At 35.9% G+C, this 23,333-nt stretch overlaps 1 protein-coding gene and 2 long non-coding RNA genes across 4 annotated transcripts in view; 2 read left to right on the top strand and 1 right to left on the bottom strand.

The window, feature by feature from the left end:
* The window catches only part of hdac3 (histone deacetylase 3), a 448,843-nt gene that overhangs the window by 175,547 nt on the left and 249,963 nt on the right, over nucleotides 1–23,333 (top strand). The gene's annotated exons all lie outside the window — the stretch shown is intronic.
* Nucleotides 16,092–18,292, bottom strand: LOC132855478 (uncharacterized). The gene is made up of 3 exons (XR_009649344.1): nucleotides 18,165–18,292; nucleotides 17,683–17,727; nucleotides 16,092–16,662 (listed from the first exon to the last, which is right to left on the bottom strand). It is a non-coding gene; the product is annotated as an uncharacterized LOC132855478 (long non-coding RNA).
* Nucleotides 18,438–21,281, top strand: LOC132855477 (uncharacterized). The gene is made up of 2 exons (XR_009649343.1): nucleotides 18,438–18,597; nucleotides 20,696–21,281. It is a non-coding gene; the product is annotated as an uncharacterized LOC132855477 (long non-coding RNA).

Below are 23,333 nucleotides of genomic sequence, written 5' to 3'. Positions count from 1 at the left end.
TTGCATCCTTAATTTTATGTTTGCAGAAAAAGCACCAATCCCATTTTATTGTAATTAAGGAATTAATAAACTATGTTGACAGTAAGGGCACATACAGCATACCACACTTTCAGAATTTGCACAACACAAAGTACTGGAATCTTATTTACCCTGCCACCAGTCACTAAATTTGTAAGGGAGAATGGGAAGAAAGAGGATTAAATGCAAAGGTGTAGATTTGGAAGTGATGTGTGGTTTTATTTCAACTATGAAAGAAAATAACCTGAAAGCAAATTATCAAATTGAAAAAAAATAATCCCTACTTCAAATTAAACTCATTGGCAACTGTGGCTTTTGTAACAACTTTTTATTCTTGATGGTGAAAGATTAATTGGAAAGTCTGCAGTTGTCTTACTGTGGGAGAATGTGCCTCTTCTTTTTCTTAGTTAATTGACTAACAAAGCTAAATCATGGTAAACCAAATACAGGTGAGAATATGATGGCTGAAAACTACTGTAAACTGTAATCTCTTGTTGATAAAGGAAAAGAAGCATCATGGTCTCTTAGATGCATCTAAGAGCTAGCTAGTTCAGTTATAAATGTTCATATGAAGGATGGGTTTATAAAATTGGTTCTGACCAGACAAAACACAAGCCAATCTGGTCAACAAAAATGGCAGTCACACACCTACTATAATTGGCTAATTCACTCAGTAGGAAGACTTGTACTGGAGTACAGAAGTGGACCTGAAGAAGTGAACACACATGCCTATACCTCATATCAATATATAGAACTATGTTGTTCTTATTATTTCTAAACAAACACTAAGTAATTTGTGGTATTATTTTTTTTTAAATGTATACAAGACAGACCTCTAAGGGCCTTGTAAAGGCCCTTAGACAAACATGTTTGTTTATTATTGGAGAAAAGCTTGTGAAATAGTACTGCAAATGTAAAGCAAGCTTTATTATGAAGCGACATGTAAATGGTATCTTCTAGATAAGAAAGCTTTGAAAATGTTAGTGCTAATGTTATGTAATATAGCATTTCACTGTAGCTATATTACACTGTAGTAACATATTTCACCACAAGATGGGAGCATCAGTCTATACAATGGTGTACATAGTATTCATATTTTTATGGATAATTAAAATACAATGAAACTTATTGCATTCGGAAGTAACCTAATTAGTAAATAGAGTCCACCTTTTGTGTAATTTAATCTCACTATAAATACAGCTGTAATGTGAAGCCTTTAGAAGGTTGTTACATTCACATTATTGAAGAAATAGCATCATGAATACCAAAGAACACACCAGACAAGTCAGGGATAAAGTTGTGGAGAAGTTTACAGCAGGGTTCGATTATGAGACAATATCCAAAGTCTTAAACATCTCACGGAGCACTGTACAATCTGTCATCTGAAAATGGAAGGAGTATGGCACAACTGAAAACCTACCAAGACCCACAGCTTAGGTGGTAGAATCTTTCCACAAGAAAACTGTTCATCATACACTCCACAAATCTGGCCTTTATTAAAGAGTGGCAAGAAGAAAGCCATTGTTGGAAGAAAGTCATAAGAAGTTCTGTTTGCAACAAGCCTTGTGGGGGCACAGCAAACGTGTAAGAAGGTGCTCGGGTCAGATGAGAAAACCTATTTCAGCTGGGACAGTAGTGAATGTGATTAGTGATAGTTTCATAATAGTGACATTATTGAACAGAATCATATATAAGAATTTCATATAACATGTACCATGAGAGAATAATTCTGCAGCCTTGTGGGGGCTTGTTTTGAGATATTTAAAATCAAGCTGCATGTGATAGCCGAGATGCACTTCCAGAACCCAGTGTTATAAAGGGGAGCTGAATAGTGTTCATTTTACTCACTATATATTAGGCATGTATGCAAACTCTATATTTGCAAGTTGATTGAGATTATAAAAGCCATGCAGGGAAAATGGGAGTTCTATTAATCCGTTTACCAGAAACAAACAAAAAAATTGCTTCATAAAGTTAGGTTGTCTAGCTTAGTGCTTATATTTTAATAGTTGCTCAAGGGTGAATTAAAATGACAGTCACTATTGAGATGATCAAATAAGACCCTCAGTTATAAGGAATTTACCAATTAAATAAATGCCAGTGCAGGCAATCTGTAGCAAGGACAATTAAAGTCTTTACTAACATGTAATTCAATTTGATGCACAAAACAGGTTATACCGTTATAAATATTTAGTAAATGTATTTAGTTTAGTTACAGTGAGCCTGTAGTAAAGGGTATGTCCTGTACCAATACCGTTTTAATGCAGATGAAAGACAAACAAATTTAATATATTTATTAATATATTAATAAATTATAAATAAATTATTTCATATTTGATCATTTTTATCCAACGTAACTAATTAATTTGTCCTTTCATTAACTCTATAAACTGACAAAAATTAATCATTCATAATTTTAAAGATTATATTAAAGATTAAAATTTAAGTACATTAATGCAGTGTCTAAAACCAAGCTAACAGAGGGACTAAAAACTCAAGAGCAGTATAAACATGGGGGTTTAGATAAATAAACTGAAAGTATAAAAGTACAAAGTCTGTTTGAAGGATTTGGGATTAATGTTAAATTAATAAGGATATTTCTAATTATAATAATAATAATAATAATAATAATAATAATAAGCATGATATCTAATTGCTATTTACATTCACACAAGCAATATTTAAAGGGCTCCAGATGCGATATATGAAAAAGAAAACACTGCACACAATTCTAGTCAAGTAGAGGAGTTTATTTTCTTTTTTCCACATAATAAAATGGAATTTGCAATAGAAAGAAATACAAAATTGTCCACTGAGCTGATGAACAAGAGAAATTTGCACTGGGCTGGTCACGAATCATGGTGCACTTGGTATATTACATGATTTACTGAAACTGATGCTGTTTTGGATGCTATGTTACTGAAATTGATGAAGACAAATCAACAAACAACATGGAAAATGAAATAGTGTCTAAATTGTATTTGCAATAACTGTTGAAATGAACAGAACTGCTCTAAGCGGTCCAATATAAAGTGTATTAAAATAATATCCCTTATTTAAAGTTTGTTAGATCTTACATAAATACACAGAAAGACAAAGATAAAAGTACAGTAATATACAGTTGTAAAAAACACTGTAATAAATTGTAGACAACATTTAATTTACTTACATTTTATTCATGCTCTTTAAAACAGCATTTGATTGCTGGGCATATAATCAAGTCATCTGTGCTATATGTGAAAAGTAATTAAAATATTCTTAATATTATACATTTAAATTTTTTAAGTACATTTATTGGACAATAATGTCTCATTACTTTGTCTAAACCTGTAACATTCTAGAAATTTATTTCAAATTATATAAAACCAAAAACTAAATTTGCTTATAACTGGTACACATTCAAACTACTACTGATAACAATCACTAGTTTTTGCTCATTGTCTTGTTTATCCAGTCAATGTAATTACTGCACAGTATAAACCCTTTTCTAGTACAACAAAGGCTGACCCACTATCACCTTACATTTACAGCATTTAGCAGACGCCCTTATCCAGAGCGACTTAAATTTTATCTCATTTTTATACAACAGGGTTAAGGGCCTTGCTCAGGGGCCCCAACAGTGGCAGCTTGGTGGATGTAGGAATCAAACTCAACCTTTCGATTGGTAGCCCAACACCTTAACCACTAGGCTACCACAAACCTTGGAATGAGACCTTTCCACCAATTCTAAATCCAGCACAAAACATGTCGTCGTTAACGTGGGGAATAATGTTGTCATTTTCTATATCACTATGTAGTGTTGCTTGAATATTTGTAAACCCTTTATAAATTTCTATATTTCTGCATAAATATAACCCAAAACATCAACAGATTTTCAGTCCCAAAAGCAGACTGGAACCCAATCAAACAGATCAGACAAATATATTATACTTGGTAATTTCTTTATTCAGGAAAATGTTCCAATATTATGTCTGTGAGAAGCAAAAGTATGTGAACCCCTAGGTTTAGTGACTGACATCACTTCCTGTGTTTGAATCGTTTACCGTGAGTTTCCTCTGCATTTAACTTATACTGTTTTTTTTTTATTTCCTCTCTCTTTTTTTGTTAATATTTTATGTTGTCGCTTTCGTATATATTAATTTCTTTACTTTTCTATCGCAGTTAATTTTATTCCTCTTCTTTGGGAGACGTTTTTTTTTTTGTTTCCTGCTTTCAAACATCTAGCAGCTTCGAATCTTTTTAATTTTCCGATCTGATTCAAGTCAAAGGTACGTATGGGAAACCTTCAGCTTGTCCAGTGTGTGAGCTGCAGGATGTTTAGTCATTCTGTCTTTCATAATTAATTAGTGTTAATTTTACTTGTGATAAATTTTGTTTAGTTAGCCTTCTGACGGAGAAGATTTCAGCTTTAGAGGTTCACATCCAGACACTAGAGAGGATTAGCGATCATGATAATAGCGTAGTTTCTGTATGTGTATATCTAGATGCCTTAGGCCACATGTGTCAATTACAAGGCCCGTGGGCCAAACACGGCCCGCCACGACTTTTAATTACATGGCCCGCCAACAAATTCTGAGAGGGGGTTCAGCGAAAAATCGGCAGCTGGCAGCAGGAAGTAGCTGACACTGTCAGCTGTCGCCAATAACCGGAAGTTGGAGGTGGATGACGCTTTTAGCAAGGCAAATAAATTATTAATAAATTATCAATTTATATTTAATTTTAGTACTTATTTAAAATACTTAAATGTGTAATTATTTTGTATTTGATTTAAAAAGTTTTATCAAATATAAATCAAGCAACGAAGATCATAGAAATGATACAAAAAACAAACATTAAGCTACACTTTAAATTATGAATTTGTACGTGTATAAATATAATTTATGAATGAGTGTACATGTTTGTTAAATAATGAAATATATACATACATGAATGCCTATATAAGCATATTGTATATTTATTAAATGTACATAAACATTCATTAATAAAGTCCTGTCTAAAAGAAAAAAGAACATTGTCTCAATGGCCTTTATTTAAAATCATATTTTGCTATCATTTAAGTTCAGTTTTACATTTGTAGTATTTCAATACATTCTTGTCTGTGTTTCAAAGCTTGCATTTCTCCTCGTTTTCCTCTTCCAACATAACCTAGAGGATTCATAAGAAAATTGTGACATTAATATCCAAATTACCTTATTACCTTATTACACATGGATGCAGCCACATGAATGACTATTCTTATTGCATTGTGTCATTAAGCAGCTAGCAGTGATCACATTTTCATTCATAATTTATACACCTGGTAAGCAGTTCTTGTAAATTTCATTGTGTGTCTGCAGGGCTGCAGTGTGTACATCTGGTAGTATTCTTGACATGTCACAGACTTCTCGCTCCAATTTGTTACACCTGAATATTTAAATTTGAGGAGTATAAAAATTAGCATGATTAAAAAGAATAATTGAAGACATGTTGCCAAACCATTAAATTTCTCAGTTTCTATTTTAACAACATTTAAATCAAATGTGCAAAAGAAAAAAATATATACGTACTGTCAAGCCAGCAGAAGTGTGCCACCAGACTTAAGTGTGAAGTATCCACCAGACTTCTGAATTTGGAACAAACTAAAGACAAATTTGACAATCCAGATAGATTAAGTTAACATGTTAACAAACGCTAATATTTAATGGTAATGGTAACGCAATAGTATTTGAAGTTAATGATTGACCCTCACAAACCAGGACCACACGGTACACAAGCTGCGTTTCTACAAATGATTAAATTAACCAATTCAAGTAGTCACAGATTCACTGTCTCTAACATAAAATCCAACTTACAGAGCAACAATTATTTATTAATCTGATAATTAATATACGAACTTACCGAGCCAAATACCGCCGGCATTATTGAAGATTCGCCGGCGCAACTGTCGCTTGACTTCCAGTTAAATGTGATTGGTTGCTACTACGTTGGATGATACTGATTGGCTGCCACGAAATAGCAGCTCCCTCCTAATACGGCAGGACTTCCTGCTGCCAATGGCAGCTACTTCCTGCTGCCAGCTGCCGATTTTTCGCTGAACCCCTACTGCAAATTCTGGTCATCATTGTAATGTGGCCCGTGCTCTGTTTAAATATGCATCTGTGACAATTACAACATTGACACACAGGTGGCGCTGCCGTGCTTCACTCAACTCAGAGAATAAGCTAAGCGAATAACTGTAAACGGGGGCATGGTGGCTTACTGGTTAGCACGTTCGCCTCACACCTCCAGGGTTGGGGGTTCGATTCCCGCCTCCGCCTTGTGTGTGTGGAGTTTGCATGTTCTCCCCGTGCCTCAGGGGTTTCCTCCGGGTACTCCGGTTTCCTCCCCCTGTCCAAAGACATGCATGGTAGGTTGATTGGCATCTCTGGAAAATTGTCCGTAGTGTGTGATTGCGTGAGTGAATGAGAGAGTGTGTGTGTGCCCTGCGATGGGTTGGCACTCCGTCCAGGGTGTATCCTGCCTTGATGCCCGATGACGCCTGAGATAGGCACAGGCTCCCCGTGACCCAAGGTAGTTCGGATAAGCGGTAGAAAATGAATGAATGAATGAATGAATAACTGTAAACAACGTAAATTCTATCTGAAGTGGGCCAGGTGACTAGCACAATGTCTAAATAAAGAAAAGTGGACAGTGAATATCGGCAATTCCAACCAAGTTGGGAAACAGAGTATTTATTCTGTGAGTACAAAGAAAAGCCAATGTGTCTCATATGTCAAGAGGCACTCGCGGTTTTTAAAGAGTATAATATTAGGAGGCATTTTGAAACAAAACATGATCAGTATGGAAGCATGGATATATCCCGCCTCACAGACCAGCATCTGGTGTCCGTAATGAAAGTGGCTATGGCAAAGGACATTAGTCCTAAAATAGATGATATTGTTTCTAAGAAAAGATGCAGGTGTCTGATAAGAGTTAAAAATGCCTAATTTCTTATGTTTGGCATGTACTGTAAACCTACATAAAATACCATTTGTTGCCATGTGGTGGTTAAAGGGCTGTCAAGTGTCATGCATTGAGGGTGACAGTCACGCATTTTGGTCTTTTGTTACACTCTCTCGCCACACATCATATTTCCCACGCAGAATTTTTTTTTGACTATTTATCATATATTTAATATGCCGCAGCGCCCAAAATGTATCTGTCCGCATTGCTGTCTCCATGGAACCGGACAGGAATCAAGCGCGTCTCCCCTGGAGTTCTTAGTCGAGCAACATTACAAATGATAAAGGAGTTCAAAAAAGGCAACAAACACTTACATACAATAAACAACACCAGTCATAATATCTCTCTCTCTCTCTCTCTCTCTCTCTCTCTCTCTCTCTCCCACACACACACACACACACACACACACACATTATTAATAATAATTAATTATACTTTGTATTTGGTTAAATTGCAGTCAGTGATCCTTACCAAACAACAACTCTCCCATATTATTATTATTAATAATTATCATCATCATCATCATCATCATCATCATCATCACTTTATTTATAAAGCACATTTACAACAGCCACAGGACTGACCAAAGTGCTGTACAATAAAAAAGTGTTAGTAAAAAAATACACAGATAAATAAAAAATGATATTAAGACAGAAGATAATAATAAAAAGCAAAATAGAATTAAACAATACAATAATACACACTAAAACACTAAAACAAGCAATAATAGAACAATTAGAAACAGTAAGAAGAAAATGAAAAGAAAAACTTATAGAATTGCAGAGGAAAAGAGATACGTTTTTAAAAGGGACTTAAAGATGGTCAGAGAGGGTGCTAATCTTATTTCTATTGGCAAATCATTCCAAAGCTGTGGCCCAATTACTGAGAAAGCTCGATCCCCTCTACGCTTGAGTCTTGAAAAGGGAACAGAGAGGAAGTTCTGGTTGCCTGATCTTAGCCTTCTGGAAGGAGAGTACGGATGTAATAACTCAGATAAATAAATAGGAGCTTGATTATGCAGGGACTTAAAAATAAATAAAAGTATTTTAAAACGAATTCTGTAATCAATAGGCAACCAGTGAAGAGTCCTCAGAAGAGGGGTAATGTGATCGCTTTTGCGCTTTTTTAAAAGAAATCTGGCAGCAGCATTTTGAACCAATTGTAAACGGTTAATTTGATTTTTGGCAACACCACAGTATAGAGAGTTACAATAGTCTAAACGAGATGTGATTAGAGCATGTACTGCCATCTCAAAGGTTTTATCAGTTAAAAAGTGCCTAATTTTATATAAAATGCGTAGCTGATAAAAACTCGATCCAATGACAGCGGAAACTTGTTTATCAAATTTTAAGGACTCATCTAAGAGAACACCCAGATTCCGTACCTGCGGAGACCTAAAAACGGAAAGACATCCTAAGTCAGGGTTGGGGACCTTTACACTTTCTGTGGGGCCGAACACTATCACCTCAGTTTTATCTTCATTTAAAAACAGAATGTTTTGGGCTAGCCAAGCTTTAACTTCATCTAAGCACAATAAAAAGGATGTAATGGATGAGGGGTCATTTTTCTTAAAAGGTAAATAGATTTGGGTATCGTCCGTGTAAAAGTGAAACGACACTCCGTATTTCCTCAGAATGGAGCCCAGTGGTACAGGGAAAACAGGGAAGGTGCCAGAATAGAACCTTGAGGAAGACCACAAGACAGCAGGGCAGAGGAGGAGGAAAAGTTACCCAGTTTAACTATATACTTTCTGTTTGATAGGTATGACTGAAACCATTTTAAAACTGTGCCTGATAGTCCCACCCATGACTCTAGTGTAGAGTGGTCAACCGTATCAAATGCTGCAGATAAATCCAGTAAAACTAGAACCACAGAATCTCCAGAGTCAGTAGCTAAAAAATATTGTTTAGCACTCTCAGAAGAGCAGACTCAGTGCAGCCGAGTCGGGGGGGCGGGGATATGTCCTGCTTGCCTGTCTTCAAAACAGTTTTCTGAAATTGAAATTGTTTCTAAATGACTGTTTTAAGCTACTGTTTTTAAACTGTTTTTAAGCTACTGTTTTAAAGTACTGTATTAAGTACTGTTTTAAAGTACTGTTTTAAAGTATTGTTTTACTGTCTTAAAGTAGCCTACTGAAGTACTGTTTTATGCAGTTATGCTGATCAGAGACCTTATTTCTTGTTTTGATGAAGCCTGTGCTGTGACAAAGATGTTGCTTAAATGTGTTCCAAATCTAAATTAGATTTAAAACCTTTTTTTAATCAATAAGGTTTAATGAACATTCATTCATCTTCTACCGCTTATCCGAACTACCTCGGGTCACAGGGAGGCTGTGCCAATCTAAGGCGTCATTGGGCATCAAGGCAGGAGGGAGACGGAGACTCCCTGGACGGAGTGCCAACCCATCGCAGGGCACACACACACTCTCATTCACTCACGCAATCACACACTAGGGACAATTTTCCAGAGACGCCAATCAACCTACCATGCATGTCTTTGGACCGGGGGAGGAAACTGGAGTACCCAGAGGAAACCCCCGAGGCACGGGGAGAACATGCAAACTCCAAACACACAAGGCGGAGGCGGGAATCGAACCCCAACCCTGGAGGTGTGAGGCGAACATGCTAACCACTAAGCCACCGTGCTCCCCTTAATGAACATTGAGTTTTTTAATACAGGCACTAATACACTATTTCTTTAATAAATAAAAAATCTTCTAAATATATGTCCGGCCCCTGATTTTATTCACAACCCTCAGCATGGCCCTTACAGAGTTTGGATTTGACACCCTGGCCTTAGGCGGAGTTAGAAACCCTCCAACTCCGGCATTAGATTAAGGCTTGGCCACAGGAGCACCACTTCTCTCCACTTCACATGTTTAACAGGTTTTCTCTCCTCAGTGAAGCACCTGCTGAAAAACCTGAAAGAGCTCTGGTTATAGGAGACTCAGGGTTCACTATATATATATATATATATATATATATATATATATATATATATATATATATATATATATATATATATATATATCCCTTCTGAGCCTGGATCCTCTTGCTTATTAGGGATAGGGATATATATATGTATATATATATATATATATATATATATATATATATATATATATATACATATATATATATATATGTATATCCCTTCTGAGCCTGGATCCTCTTGCTTATTAGGGATAGGGATAGATGTTAGAGATACAGTGAGGAAAAAAATTATTTAATTTATCATCTCCCTCCCTCTGGCTACAACAGTTTATAGTGTATGTGCAACCGAGAGCTTGGGAACTCATGGGTCAGCGCAAATTCTCCATAGACCCAACACTAATTCCTCCCTGCCAATGTCTTCAATTGATTGCTGATAAAGACCAGACCATACAGCTGACTGATGCAACAATGGTTAAGAAGGCATGACAGTCCAGACTACATTTTAAAGAGGGACCACTGAGAGCATCCTGAGCATCTGTTTGTTTGGGAATTGCGCCATCTCGGAACACAAGACCCTTCAGTAGACAGCTGAGAAGATCATTGGAGTTTCTCTTTCATTTATCACGGACATTTACAACACATGCTGCATCCACAAGGCCAACAGAATTGTGGATGAACCCACACACCCTTCACATACACTCTTCTCCCTCCTGCCATCTGTAAAAAGGTACCAAAGCATTCGGACCCTCACGACTAGACTGTGTAACATTTTCTTTCCACAAGCCACCGGACTACTCAATAACTGAACTGAACTGCACAGATGCACTCTATATGGCTAGGACTAACTTACTATGTCCTTAGCTCTGTGTTGTTCTATGTAGCTCTGTCTTTGTTCTATGTAGCACCATGGTTCTAGAGAAGCATTGTCTCATTTTGCTATGTACAGAGTCAGCTATATATGGTTGAAATGACAATAAAAACTACTTGACTTGAAATAGTTTGTCATCACACAAAGAGTCAGGGTCAGGTTTCCAACAAGAAAAATCCACACAATATATTCTGGGACTTAGAGATATCTCTTTATAGTGTAGCAGGAACAGCTTGAGAAAAAATTACCTACCTCTATTACTAGGGCAGAACACAATACATGAAAACGGTAGTTGCATCCTGGTATCCAAACTAGCTATATTCATATTTTCCATGACTAATGATCAAATCAAACAAAACAAACAAAACAACCTATATAGATACAGTACATACATGCATGCACATTATACCTATAGCAATGATACCCTTAAAATTTGTTACCTTGGGATTTCCATTCACTTGTTCTCTTTGTTTATTGACTCTCCCATAGGATCCAAAAAAAAATGTTTTTTTGGGATGAATAAATGACCTACAGATTTAACAATTTACAATTTATATTAGTGATTGTATATTTATGCTTTTATTTTCATTTTACTGAGACCTGGCTGTTTTTCAGCTGAATTATATAGATGTTCAAAAAATTTCCAATAAACCAAATCTTAATCAAAAGAATTCCTTGCTGAAAGAATTACAGTGCTAAACTCTTCTTGAAACTTTTCCTTTTGGGAAAAGGGAGTTATAAACAGCGTTGTGGTTTTAGTTTTTTTGAAAATTAAACTTTAGATATAAACCTATATCTGAATATATAATGACCAGTTAAGTAAATGTATATATGCCATCTTCTGAATATTTCTTAAGTTAAAACCCCATATATTGATAATATCAAAATAACATAATTTAATATGGGGGCACGGTGGCTTAGTGGTTAGCACGTTCGCCTCACACCTCCAGGGTTGGGGTTTGATTCCCACCTCCACCTTGTGTGTGTGGAGTTTGCATGTTCTCCCCGTGGTTCTCCTCCGGGTACTCCGGTTTCCTCCCCCGGTCCAAAGACATGCATGGTAGGTTGATTGGCATCTCTGGAAAATTGTCCCTAGTGTGTGATTGCGTGAGTGAATGAGTGTGTGTGTGCCCTGCAATGGGTTGGCACTCCGTCCAGGGTGAATCCTGCCTTGATGCCCGATGACGCCTGAGATACATACAGGCTCCCCGTGACCCGAGGTAGTTCGGATAAGCGGTAGAAGATGAATGAATGAATGAATGAATAATTTAATATAAATGAAGTGAATGATTTTTAAAATAATGCTCTTACCTGATAAGAAGTCCATGGTTGGAGAAGTCTTAAAGTTTTAGAGGAGAGTTAAATCCTCTTTAGCCTATGACGGAAGTAGCTTTTATAGAGCGTTTTCCCAAGGCAGGGTGTGTTATATTAATGTACTTTTTTCCAATTTTGTTTGTAAGCCTTTGGTGAGCAGTAGTACATTCAAACAATGTAGTCAAAGTGCTTACACCATTTACGATGTTTTTTTCCCCCAATTAATCTGATCAAAATGCTCTCTAGTCTATGTGACCTGGCACTGACAACTTAACCAGCATAACAACCTTTTTTTCATCATTGAGCATGAATCCGTTGGTACAGCCAGTTGACAAAGACCAATAATGAATATTTTCATGCTCTAAAATTTTTGCAAATGTTGCCAAAGTTGGCCAGCAACTGGCAAATACTTATCTATATGCGTATCTATATGAGTATCTTTCAGCTGATGAATGTTAACCGATTCAAAGGTTGGGCCCCTGAGCATGACACTTAACCCTCAGCTGTATAAGTGAGATAAATGCAAGTTGCTCTGGATAAGGGCATCTGCCAAATGCTCTAGATCATTGAATTACTTTTCATGCTTTGATAGCATCTGTTTTATGGGATCACCTTGCTGTTATATCCTCCAGCAGGTCTTTTACTGAAGGTACAGTGCATTATCTTAGACTTCTTTTGTGACAGACTGCACTTGCTATCCCAGGGTGTTTTATACTTACTAAAAGAAATAGCAGGGCAAGGGGTAATTCATCTTTAGTCGAGTTCTAAATTGTGGAAGTAATTTATTAAAGGTTAATAAAGTGAAAGAGGCTCTGGGATATGAAAAAAAAAAGTTGTCTAATACAGGCCCTTACCATTGAGCACTTACGTATATTTATTACTTGTGTTATTAGAATAGTTGTCTAAATGTAAAATGTTGGTATGTTTGAATGCAACATCTGACAAGAGGATAATACTTGCAAGTTTAAATAAAATAAATATTTTCCTAGAGTTAGAGCAAGTATATTGGCCTAACCTTGCACTTAGTTAACAAGAGTTAACGATATAAATATTTGTTAAATAGGCTATAAAAGACTTTAACCTAAACACGTCATTGTATGACTGTCTCATTGGGGCATGGGTATAAATGCACTTCTAGTGTTTCTTGTGACTAGAAGATTTTAAGATTACCTTATGGACTCACAAGTAATAATGTGTAATTGAATTAGTATTCATAGTGGAATAAGTAAAAAAAAATTAGTTTGCTGCATCTATTTCCATCTTTGGTTATAAGAGCAGTTAATACAGTAATAAATGTTGTAATTAGTTAATATGTTCATATATTTTCAGTCCTCGACTAGAGCAGAAAAGCAGCTTTTATATTGCAGTTATACAAATTCTGCTTCAAAATTAAAAATTTTAGTCATGTGTTCTTGTTCTGGTTTGTTATTGATTCCTCATGTGTATTTAACTCTTAGTGTTTCCCATGTTCTTCCCATGTCCAGTTATGGCTTTTGCGTGTGATCGTGGTTCTCATCTCATCTCATATCATCTCATCTCATCTTGTCATTGCCTTGCCCAGGATTACTTTGTGCTTTGTTTAAATAAAATCTTCACTTGCATTTGGATCCTCTGCCACTTCGTTCTATGCACGTGACAGGTTGTTGGTACCAGATGAGCTGGATTGAGTATTTGAGAACTGCTAGGAAATTCACATACAATGGTCCATGGAGTTTACACATAAAGGTGTGGAAAAACACAAAACATTTTGACAGCTCTATAGGTGGAAACATCTTGATATGTCTTTACATTTTGAATATTTACCTCTTACCACTCCTATACATATTGCCACACTGTCTCAGCCTGGGTGTTTTCAGTTCCTGCACAGACACTATCCTAGAATACATTTTCCTTACTGCTTTTTAGAGAGGTCCAGAGAGGTTACAGAAAGGTCCATGGAATTAACCTGTAACCTAACAAGGGTACTGCTATAATCATATCCTGTATTAATTCTGTCTTCTACCTTCTCTCATATATTTTACAATTCCTGCAATTCTGACCACACACCACTTTGATGTTCCTCACAGCCAATGGCAATCCCAAAACAGGTTCCTAGTTTACCTCCAAACTAAAGCAGCCTACTGCCCCTCTCTATTAGGATATGAGCAGCCACAACAGCCACTTCCAAAGTGCATTTCTTCTAGCCTGAAATAAATGGGCTGTTGAGCTTTGTAAAAGATGCTACCAACAATTAATACAAACACCTTTATTTATCCAGAGTGACTTGCTTACTTATACAACTGTGCACTTAAGGGTTTAGTATAAGGGGCCCTGCAGTGGCAGCGCTAGGATTTGAATATTATCATTACATTTGTATTACAGGATAAGCCAAAAGTTCAATTTCTTATAATGGCTTAACTTGTTTGTGTTGCCTTTGTACCCAGATAAATTGCCAATGTAGGTTAAACATTTAAAAAGCATTTCCACAAGAGTGCCAGTGCGACAACTGCTCCAACCATGCTTTGTTTGTTTTGCTTAGGACACCATCACGTAGAGAGAGTCACTCTTATTTCTATTTTTCTATCTATATAATCCACTCAACTTTTGTTGTTTCTAAACCCGGACTCATGCTGGCCGAGTAAGATCCTGAGGTGTAACAAAGGATGTGACCTGAAGTGGTGTCCTCAAGGAACAAGCTGAGTGGACATGCACACCTGCCTAGCATCCTGTTAACCAATGTCCAGTCTCTGGAAAACAAGCTTGACAAACTTAGGGCCAATGTTAAAATCCATAGGGACATTCAGGACAGCAACTTCCTCTGCTTTACCAAGACATGGTTGAACCCACTAGTACTCAACTACTGAGAACATCCACAACCTCAACTGGACTTTTTGAACAGCACATTTTCCATTTTACACACTAACACTGTACACATATGCACTTTATTTATAAACATTAATACTATGTTTATATCATCAACCATTGTACTGTTTTCATAACCTTTTTTTTTTCAGAGTTCTTTTTTTTCTCTGGTGTAGTGATGGTCGGTTCGTGAACGAATCGTTCTTTTGAACCAGTTCACCAAATCGGACTGATTCGTTCTAAACAGTTTGCGTCTTGAGTCAGCGTTGATCCACAAGTTACTAAAGTTACTCACTTTCAGTCATGCCTGACAGCCCCTCCGACTCTAAATAAACTAATATCCCGGAGTATATGTAACTCCTGTACACTGAACTGAGAAATGTTGTGCTGAGAGAACTGTGAGCTCGAGCTGTTGATACTGCGCATGCTTGAATCACTGAACTGATACAACAAATCATCAGTACAGAACTGAGAACAGTTTCTTCGGACGCGTCCGAGAACCGATGAGCTGTTGATACTGTGCATGCTTGAATCATTGAACTGATACAGTGAATCATCAGTACACTGAACTGAGAACTGTTTCTCTCGGACGCGTCTGACATACTGAGAACCGATGAGCTGTTGTTACTGCGCATGTGTGAATCACTGAACTGATACAGCAACAAATGTAAATGGTTATGATTTAATGTCTTATCAACGTACGGGTGTTTAACTCAGTTGCATTAGTTTTTGAAACAAATGATGGCGCGAAAGAAACATTTTAATTTAAAAGCAATTTAAAAAAACAATTTAAAAGTATGCTTTTTTTACATTAATGTATCTGCCTGTCTTAAATGACTGTGCGTTGTTTAGTTGAGCATGCTGTTATAAGCTTAAGTGGGTTGAGTTACAGTAGGCTGTTTAACAGGAAGCTAGGGTGATTTATGAAATACCTGTACTGTAATTATAGTTAATGCACATTCACAAATTGAGTTTGTATTAATAAACAATTTTAATAAAACTGGATCAAAGAGTTTCAAACAACACACCATTACAATTTTAACAAATAATTGTTGATTAAAAAAAGTGCACGTATTTAGCTCTTAAAGCAATACCTAACAAATGTTATCTTGCAGTATCAAAAAAAAAAAATGCATTTACATGCTGTATTTGCCTATTTTGTGCCAGTCTGTGATGATTTGGGTTGCAATGTCATCTGCTGGAGTTGGTCCACTGTGTTTTTTATAAACTAAAGTCACTGTACACGTTTACCAAGAAATTTTAGAGCACTTAATGCTTCCTTCTGCTGACCAGCTTTTTAAAGATGCTAATTTCATTTTATAGCAGGATTTGGCAATTCACTAAAAATGTTTTTTTTTAAAAAATTATTAAATTTTTTTGAGATTGGAGGGTTTTTGTTAAATGTGAGCCAAAATCATCACAATTAAAAGTACCAAAGAAACTTAAACTACTTCAGTCTGTGTGTACTGAATTTATATAACACACGAGTTTCACTATTTGAGTTGAATTACTGAACTTTTCCACAACATTCTAATTAATTAATTAATTAATTAATTAAGATGCACCCGAGGGGGGCACGGTGGCTTAGTGGTTAGCATTTTCCTCACACCTCCAGGGTCGGGGTTCAATTCCCGCTTCCACCTTGTGTGTGTGAAGTTTGCATGTTCTCCCTGTGCCTCGGGGGTTTCCTCCGGGTACTGCGGTTTCCTTCAAATCAAATTTTATTCGTCACATACACATACATACAGAGTACGGCATGCAGTGAAATGCTTTTTGCATCTGTCCGGTATTCAAACATAAGGAATCCAATTTCGGATAAGAAATATAATCAAAAGGAGGTAGATAAATAAAAAGTATAAACTATATAAAAAGAAACTATATAAAATATGAAAGTATAAAAATATAAGTGGGGGGCACGGTGGCTTAGTGGTTAGCATGTTTGCCTCACACCTCCAGGGTCGGGGTTCGATTCCCGCCTCCACCTTGTGTGTGTGGAGTTTGCATGTTCTCCCTGTGCCTCGGGGGTTTCTTCCAGGTACTCTGGTTTCCTTCCCCATGCATGGTAGGTTGATTGGCATCTCTGGAAAATTGTCCGTAGTGTGTGATTGCGTGAGTGAATGAGTGTGTGTGCCCTGTGATGGGTTGGCACTCCGTCCAGGATGTATCCTGCCTTGATGCCCAATGACACCTGACATAGGCACAGGCTCCCCGTGACCCGAGGTAGTTTGGATAAGCGGTAGAAGATGAATGAAGATGCACCTGTATACTGTATACTACACTATACACTATATGTGTATGCAATTCATAAAATGTGTAAATGTAGTCCTACTTGATTAAGATAGTTTAGTGTATCACAAACACGTTCATACATTGTGGACATTAACACATTTTCGCATAATGTCTTCCAAACTTTTTCATGCTTAGCTTATATTTTATTTCTTTTTTTCAGATAGCCTTTAAGAATGATTTTGACAACAGAATAATGTATTGAATTCATTTTATGGCCAGAAAAGGAAGCTGTTTCAAACTTCAATAGACATGCAATTACATGCTTAACAGCAGTTGTGGAATTTCATACATCTCTCATAAGTGGGAAAGATGTTTGTTTACAAATAAATGGCAATTATGTAGTAAACATTTTGTAAATAAAGTTACAGTACAGGTACAAGTGTTCATTTCCTCTTAGTATGGATACTTAAAGGAGAAGACAGTTATAAAAGTTCTTACCTTTCAAAGTGTGAATTTAATTGCCTCTTTCCTGGTTTGATGAAGCTGAAAATGCAATACAATAGCAAACATTATTAAGGGGTTTGGATATTCTTGAAATATAGTAATAGGTGACTAATATAAATACGTTAGTGAAAAATTACCGTAACATTTATAAAAGGAATATATAACATATAACATTACAGCAGTTTACTTTAATATTTATAAGTAAATAATTATTTTCTGTAAATAAATACTACTCTGATATGGGTAAAATTGCCTTAAATGAAACCGTCTGGAAATATTGTAACTTTACAGGAATTTTTAGTTTATGTTTCTATATGCAATGACAATGAGAACTGTTAATGTTTTCCACATGTGCTCACAGTCAGAGCTGCCAAGACAGAAATGTAAGATTGCTTAGTATGGACAGAAATCTCCAAATTTAGAAGAAATATGAAATTTGTCAATTGGGCATTCCACAGCTGAAAAACCAGACCCACCTCCAGGTTGAACGCTCCTCCCCAGCTGCAGCAGTCTCCAGATTCTCTCCTACTCATACACTGTCGGCCACTTCCTGGGGTCATGGAGGCTCACACAGAGGCTCACACACATGGAGCCAATCACCGTCATCTGGAGGATTTCCCTTTTTATTTTTTCCCTTGCTATTACTGTATGCCTTCCTCTTGCCTCATATAAGGTAAAAGAAAAAAAATTTCCTCCCCATGTGATGCATCCTTTAACTGAGAGGTTTTCTTGCAAAACTCCATCAGTAGAGACATTAGATAGCAGGGTCCATTTGAACTACACAGCTGTCTACCTACAACATACTTCCACTAATGTCACATTTGTCCAGGCAGCAGAACTCTTTTGATTAGACTGTATGTTAAAGGCAGACCTTTATAAATTCCCTTATCTGCACTGGACCAGCCTAAGGTAAGTTTTCCTCATACACATCACATTGATATACATTTTTTAACTCAGTATTATTTATTGTGGTAAATGTATATTTTAAATTTGACTTTGAGTACTTTCAATATATGGCCAATAATTTTTTCATCTGCCACTGTGACAAATATCAGTTATATGAAACCTGTAAAATCACTAAAACTTTTTTGATTTACAGTAGCTATGATTTAACACATCAACTTCTTAGGCATTATTAGATTGTCTATGTCGGTTGAAATCTGATTGTATGCATTTGTTTTATAGATATATAAAACAAATGCATACAATCAGATTTCAAGCAGGTTACATTTTGCATCAATTAGGTAAGTAAAACAAAAAATGAGGAGGACTAATAGAGCACAAAAAGTGTCAGCTTTCTACTGTACATACCAAAACATGTTTCTCTCAGAGAAAATAGTTATAGAAACATTTCTTGATTAAATATCTGGTCAGATGATAGATAAATAATCCTTTTATTTTACAGATACAATATGTGTTACTAAATGAACATTTGACATATTAATAGATTAGACAGTAAGGTGAAGGAAGTTCATGAACTGGAAACTATGAAGGGGAGAGGAAGCACATTATTTTCCTAGAAGTCTGGGATCCATCAGAGCCAAACACTTTCACATGACCCAAAAGTCCCAGATTTCCCTTACTTGTCATTTGGTCCCCTTCTCAAGCCCCTTCAAATCCCTGATCCCTGGGTCACTTTCACATGAACAGAAATGTGTCTGGGTTTTTCATTTGGGATTCATCCAAAATATTTAAATGACACAATTAAATAAACAGCTCACAGTTATTTTCATACTGAGAAGCTAGGATTAAGTTATGTATATATTTTGGAATGTTTCCACACATCCAGTTAATCGAAATCCTCATTACTTCTAGTTAATTAGTTAATCCTCATTACTTCTAGATTTAGCCTCTTTTGTCGTTACAGTATTGATTTTAAATAAGGGTTTCTTAAACAAAAGGTCTGATAAAAAGAGATGTAGCAGAAGTAACAGCTAAATAAAATTGGAATTTAAGATGCAAAATGTTCCTTATCATTAGTATAAGTATGTAACAATGTAAGGAACAATGTGTAAGCTTTAACTCTTTGGTATTTGAATTTTGTTAGATTTATAGAGCAAAAAAACACACAAACCCTGAACAGAGTTTTAGGGCGATGCTATCCTAAGTCTGTAATTTAGTGAACCGGTGTTAATGTATTCCTTGATAGAGACTTAAAAGCACTGTTGTTCATTGCTCTGGAAAAGGACATCTGCCAAGTGCAGTAAATGTAAAAACCTCCAGTTAAGACAGCTAAAGATCACACAGAAACAGACATCAAAATAAAAAAAAAAAATATCCAAGTAAATAAGATAAAAAAGCAGAGCATTATATTGTATATTACCTGAATTATCGGAAATTAAAATGTGATATACATGTAGCAGAGAAATAATTAGCAAAAGCTAGCCCATCATCCTGTATCCCTCATGTTTCTTGTTGTGATTATTTGAGGAGATGAGAAGAAACATGACCTTAAAAGGCAATGTTTGCAAGTGCAGGAGCATTTGCTCTACATTATCAGCACAGAGTCCCTGACTATGTAAACACTGTATCTGCTATGTTTTTGGAGATCAAGCCACATCTGAGATTTGAACAGCAGTAAATCTCAAGATAACATGATGCAATGTATATCACAGGGCCTAATTATATGTGTGTGTGTATATATATATATATATATATATATATATATATATATATATATATATATATATATATATATATATATATATAAACAATTATTTTATGATATCTCCAGCATTTTTATACAGTAATAGAATTTTTGTAGTTCAAAAGTTTAAAAAGACATCACAAGCAATGGCAGAATCTGAGACACAAAATAAGAATATCTGTTGTTGCATTCAAGCCAATGTTTGCTTATGCTTATGGTTGAGTCACATATAACACTTTAGCTATAATAATGTTTATTAATGACATTCCATGATAATAAGCATTTAGCAATTGGTAATGACTTCATTTCTTGGCTTCTCCATCACCTTTGCTCCTTTTTGCCTTTTATGTCATACTGCAGCTGACTGTGACTAGAAAAGGGAATGTATGCAGTCAGCACACAGAGACAGAAGGGGAGGGACAACTATGCTTAGCAATGACAAACCATCTTCTGCCACAATCACTAGCCATAAGAGGTTGAAGTGTTTATCACAACCACAGCTACATTTTCCACTATCCCAAAATAAGATTCTTTCAGAATTCCTTATATGGGCTCAAGGAGACTCTAAATACTCTGGTGTCTTGGAGAATGCACAGGAATAGCCCAGGAACTTTTTTGTTGCATTTTTTATTGAGTTTTGGTCAACATAAATACTCTGCTATTTCTGTTAGTGGAGATACATTGTTTATGTAATCCAATCCAGAGTATTTACAACACTACAGATGTACAGATGAACAAGTGATTTTAGAATTTTATGATGAATTCTTCATTATGCAGGTATGACAATTTTCTTGTTACTATTTTCTAGCCAGTGACATTTGCACCCATGGTATACCACATAACATAACAACAGTAAAGTCTGGCATGTCTATCACCATCTCTCTCTCTCTCTCTCTCTCTCTCTCTCTGTCTCTCTCACACACACACACACACAAACTAATTAAACATGCTACAATTTACTAACTGAACTTATATTACTTTAGGACTAGTTTGAAATAGCAAGAAAGTATAAAACAGTGATATTAAACTACAATTTGACTTTAAATATGAATATAATAAGACAAATAAATTAAAAGTAATTATGTTTTTTTTTCACAGTTGTCCATGTTACTGCTGGTTGAGGAACAGAACTCTTCTGCGGTTGTTGAGTTACCATAATGCATGTCTAATTCTGGGAAGGTGAAGACCCTGCATATGGTTTGTTTGTGCTGTGGTACAGTGAAATACAGCTCACAAATTTACTTGTGCCACTGGAGATAAAAAATATTTTACTGTAAATGCTGCAATTGACAAAGCTCAGAGGCCTAGCAGAGATTTTAATATCCAAAAAGTACAAAAAAGGAATCAACAACCAATGCTCTACAATTTGGGAAGTAGTAAGAGTAAGAACTTGAAAAGATATAATATATATTCAGCTTGGGGTTACTGTACTCATTCTTTTATCACTTTTAAGGATAAAAATAAATTTTTCCTGCAATGAAAATCAGGTTGAATGTGAACAAGTCCTCAGGCCCAAGGTGCAGTGCTGCATCTCTGGTCAGTTGGGAGTCTGAGATGAAGCACTGTAGCACGGGAAGAGGGACACTGCTACTGTAAGCATTCATCAGCATTTGCATTATCTTTTTATTCGAACCCCAACCCTGGAGTTGTGAGGTGAACATGCTAGCCACTAAGCCACCGTGCCCTCAGTTTCTAATCAGTTGTGAATAAAAATAGCAGCACCTCCAGTTGCTATTATTCAGCCTTTTAACTCAGCACATAAATTTTCTCTATTTGGTTCAGTAATTTGCATGGTTTAGCTTTTAGAGCTTTGGTTAAATGTATAAATGTAAAATGTATTTTACTTACCTCCTTTTGTCTAATACACATTTTCTTCCCTTTCCCCAGGGTCCAGTTTTCCCAGGAATCCCATGGGAATTTACAAAGGGGATTCCTGGAAATACTGTTCTTGGGGGTGGGGTTAGACATCATGAATGTCAGTTAAATAATATTATAAAATACTATAATTACTCATTAATTTTGTGGTTAACATGAGAAAAACAAATAAACATGCATTTGAAACAACAGTTATCAAGTAGCTTGCAATTCAAACATTAACAGAATGTAACACTCTTAATAAATCTGAAATTAAACCAAACAACAAAAATGTGTTTCTATTTTAATGAGTTACTAACTGTTCTCAAATTTAAAGCATCATAAAGATATGGCATGTCAGTCTCTAATAACAAAAATTGTAATTTTTAATTAGAAATTTTTAACAATGCATACAAAGGTTTTGTGCGTGAGAAATGCAGTTAAGCTTAAAGTGTTCCAGATGCAAAAGGTTTTAGTCCATTGGGGTCCATGACTCCTTGACAATGTCTTGAATTGAAAATGTTTGCGATTGTCTGGCCTTGTCTTGAATATGAGTGAGGAAACAGACAGGAAGGTTGCTTCTGCAGAAACTAGTGGGGACACAGCGCTGTGCTACTGAAACAGAATTTTAATTTAAGGCAATCTAAATGCATCTTATTTAACCCTATATCTTTTCAATTTCTCATGAAATCTGATCTAAAATGAAATTTAATGTTTATCCCTAATGAGAAAGCCAGAGGAAACAGGGGCAAGAAAAATCTCCCTGAGATATCAGGAAGAAGAAACCTTGAGAGGAACCAGACTCAAAAGGGAACCCAACATCATTTGGGTGAATTCTGGCAGTAAATAATGTAAACGTAAATAATTTGCTTTCTACAACTGTTTAACCAAGAGCTATCTCTTCAGGTGGTACTTTAAAGTACAGTACATGTGTCTGTCTAACTATAGATTTGTGGAGTGCAAACTTTTTCAAGATGATTTTGTAACTTTTTCCAGCCTGATGAGCAACAATAACGCATTTTCTGGAGGCCTCAGTATTTTCCCTTGTTTTTACCATGATCCACTCCAAAAACACACAGCATAAACATCAGGCTTTGATGCATCTCTGTTCTTTAAAAAAAAATAGGAGACTCATGGGGACCTG

Source organism: Tachysurus vachellii, chromosome 13 (genome assembly GCF_030014155.1).
Source record: "Tachysurus vachellii isolate PV-2020 chromosome 13, HZAU_Pvac_v1, whole genome shotgun sequence".
NCBI lineage: Eukaryota > Metazoa > Chordata > Actinopteri > Siluriformes > Bagridae > Tachysurus > Tachysurus vachellii.
Note: the sequence above shows the minus strand (reverse complement) of the source record. Positions and strands in the feature narration are given on the sequence as shown.